Source organism: Emydura macquarii, unplaced genomic scaffold (assembly GCF_026122565.2).
Source record: "Emydura macquarii macquarii isolate MOO-44397 ecotype Brisbane River unplaced genomic scaffold, CSIRO-AGI_Emac_v2 contig_3315, whole genome shotgun sequence".
NCBI lineage: Eukaryota > Metazoa > Chordata > Testudines > Chelidae > Emydura > Emydura macquarii.
This window is the reverse complement of record NW_027133452.1, coordinates 1,602-5,335: the sequence shown is the minus strand read 5'-3', so window position 1 is coordinate 5,335 and position 3,734 is coordinate 1,602. Positions and strand designations below refer to the sequence as shown.

The 3,734-nt window shown below is 44.6% G+C and overlaps 1 pseudogene; it reads left to right on the top strand.

The window, feature by feature from the left end:
• The first annotated feature begins 1,763 nt into the window (after positions 1-1,763).
• On the top strand, positions 1,764-2,736 carry LOC137143314 (olfactory receptor 5B21-like; annotated as a pseudogene).
• The last annotated feature ends 998 nt before the right edge of the window (positions 2,737-3,734 follow it).

Genomic DNA, 3,734 nt, shown 5'->3' with positions numbered 1-3,734 from the left:
CTCCACATCCTTGTTGTAGTGGGGGGCCCAAAACTGGACCCAATACTCCAAATGCGGCCTCACCAATGCAGAATAGAGGGGAATGATCACTTCCCTCCATCTGCTGGCAATGCTCCTACTAATACAGCCCAATATACCGTTAGCCTTCTTACCAATAAGGGCACACTGTTGACTCATGTCTAGCTTCTTGACCACTGTAACCCTCAGGTCCTTTTCTGTAGAACTGCTGCCTAGTCTGTCAGTCCCCAGTCTCTAGCTGTGCATGGGATTCTTCCGTCCTAAATTCAGGATTCTGCACTTGCATCTATCTATTTATCCTTAGCCCCCTGAAAATCTATCTAGCTGTCGTTCTGTCTGTCTTTCTATACCTATGTACCTGGTACTTCCCCCAAGGCGTGGGTCAAGGCTTCTCCCTAGTGCTTGCTAACTGGAGGGTTTTCTTCCCCTTCCTCTCATGGTTGGCTCCTTTGTTCTTTGTTTTGGTGCCCAACGCCTGCACCCAAGGTGATTCACCCTCATTGTGCCGGGGACACGAGGAGGAAGTGCTGTCCCTTGGAAAAATGATGAACGCAATCACTCTGAACAAGGAGCATATGACAGTATACCAGAAACAAAATCCAAGAATATGGTCCCCAAGCAATGAAATGCCACACCCCAAAATTGCAGTCTCAGTGGACTTTATTGGGGACAGAAAATTCTTGGGATACCCAGGACTGTAAGCCACTTTGCCATTCCCATGCCTCCAGGTGGCGCCAGGTCGGATCTCTGGCTCTCTGTATGCCGGTCTCCACAGGGTTGCATCTGCCTGATATGTGCACCAGACCCACAGCAGTTCAGGGTCTAAACTGAGACTCCCCTGCGCTGTTCTGCTTCTTACTCCAAACTCAAACTCTAAGCAGGCTGATTAATGGTGTCCAGAGTCATTATTCTTGTAGTTCTTAGACAGGTCCCCTAGAAGCTCAGTCCAGCATTCCAGGAGGGGACAAACTCTGACGGGGCCTCTTTGTTTTTCAGTGACGCACTGCCTGTATGTAAATTACATAGGAATACAGGACAACCACGTAATTTCCCGGTCCTGATTCTGATCTCGCTCCTTCAGTTGTCAAGTGGAAGGCTCTCCCACAGAAGTTAATGTTGTAAAAAAAATAATTGAAGTGGGATCAGAATTGGAGCAAGGCCATTTATGAGGTGAGGAAAGGTTGCAAGATTGGACCCATCATTAATGGTGCAATTGAATTCCAAAACTTTTGCTCAGCTCCTTATTCCTATATTGTGTGGTATAAACTTCCCAGTGGTTAGCATATGTTAGAATCATAGATTAAATCATAGATCTTCAGCGATTCTATGATTAGGGTTGGAAGGGACCTCAGGAGGTCATCTAGACTAACCCCCTGCTCAAAGCAGGACCAACCCCAGCTAAAGCATCCCAGCCAGGGCTTTGTCAAGCAGCACCTTGAGAAACCACAGTCCCTACATTGTGCTGTGTAGCTTAATACATGTTCTTATTTAGCATAACACTTAGGGACATATTTTTAAAGGTGTTTAGGCACCTACCGGGATTTTCAAAAGCACGTAGGCACCAAAAACTCACAGATTTCAGTATAGGTCCTAACTGCCTTTGGAACCTCTTGGCAATTTTAAGCACCTACTACTTTTGAAAATCTGTCCTTAATCACTTGTTGAAGTCCGTGGGAGTTCATGGATTCCCATTTCTGCCTTTGAAAGTCCTGCCTCTGACATTTAGTGTTTTTGTATTTCCCTAGATGACCCTCACGCAGAAAGCAGAAGTGTACAATCGAACGGTCATCACCAAGTTCATCCTCCTGGGATTTGGGAATCTCTCTGAACTGCAGACCCTTCTCTTCTTCCTGTTTCTAGTGATCTACATTGTGACCATGGCTGGGAACATGCCCATCATTGCGCTAGTCGTGGCGGATCAGCACCTTCACACCCCCATGTACTTCTTCCTGGGGAACGTGTCCTGCTGGGAGATCTGCTACAGCTCCACCATCCTGCCCAGGATGCTGGCCAGTCTCCTGACTGGGGACAGGACCATTTCTGTTAGTGGATGCCTCATGCAGTTTTATTGTTTTAGTTTCTTGATATGTGACGAGTGTTGTCTTCTAGCCATGATGTCTTATGACCGGTATCTAGCGATATGCAAACCTCTTCATTATTCAGCCTTTATGAATGGCAGATTCTGTCTCCTGCTACCAGCTGGGCCATGTATATAGGCACTTTTGGCTAGTACCATAACTGTATATTTGATTTCACAATCAAAATAGTTGTGGCTCCAGTGAAATTGATCATTTCTTTTGTGATCTCAACCCATTGATTAAACTTTTGTGTAATGATGCCGACTTGCTCGAACTTCTGGGTTTCATAATCGCCTCCATAGGTGTCTCTTTCCCATTTCTATTAACCCTGATATCCTACATTTGTATCATCATCACCATTTTGAGAATCCCTTCCACCACTGGGAAGAAAAAGGCATTTCCTACCTGCTCCTCTCACCTCATTGTGGTTACAATTTTCTACGGGACTATAATCACTGTCTATATTTTACCAGACACTGACACACTTTGAGACCTCAACAAAGTGTTTTCCGTCTTCTACACCCTCCTGACTTCTCTGGTCAATCCTCTCATCTACAGCCTGAGAAACAAGGAGGTCAAGGAGGCCCTGAGAAAGGTCATCAATCAAAGGATGGTGCTCAAAAGACTGAAGAAGGAGTGATTGACATGGGAACAAATCCACCTGGCTTAACTAAGAGTGGAGATAGCATCTAGGTCGTCCCTAGCTCATGCCAGTTGGGGCTTCCAGGGGGAATGTAAGGACATACTAAGTTTTGGGATGGCTGCATTGCCTATTAAATATTAGAGCCCCTATTTTGCTACTACCTTCGCTGCACACATAACTATGATGTGCACGACACTTCGCACAGTGAAATTCAAGATTCCCATACATGTTTCATCCACTCTTCTGCTCTGACTGAATTGGGAAAACACATTCTGCATAGGTCTGGCTTTAGATTCCTGTGGGAGGGTTTGGCTTGTTACAAACTTTCGTCTCTCCTTGGTGTCCTGGATTTTTAAATGCTCCCTAGGAGACTATTTTTTGTAGTGTCTGTTCTCTCACAAAGATTGGACGATTTAGAAGACTCAAAATAGATTCCTAGTTATCAATCAATCAGTAATCAATAAATAAATTATCATCTTGCTAATAGCCATTGATGGACCTATCCTCCATAAACCAGTCTTATTCCTTTTTTAAATTCTGTTATACTTTTGGCCTTCACATCGTCCCCTGGCAACGAGTTTTGTGTGCATTGTGTGTGCGGTGTGACGGAGTGCTTCCTCATGTTTGTTTCAAACCTGCTGCCTATTAATTTCATCAGGTGATCCCCCTGGTTCTTGTGTTATGTGAAGGGGTAAATAGCACTTCCTCATTCACTTTCTCCCTACCATGTGTCACAGATCCACGGGATCAATGCTACGCCCCCAACTTTGGAACAGTCTCTAGGAAGAATTAGTTGGGGTTGGTCCTGCTTTGAGTAGGGGTTTTGGACTAGATGACCTCCTGAGGTCCCTTCCAACCCCCATATTCTATGATTCTGTGATCTTTTTAGAACAACAAAAAGTCATTGTTAAGTAAAAAGTTGTAAATTGAAGAAAATGCTACTCAATTCTGTATTTGAAAAATGTCAGGATCTGTTATCCTGAAGCACGTTGGGT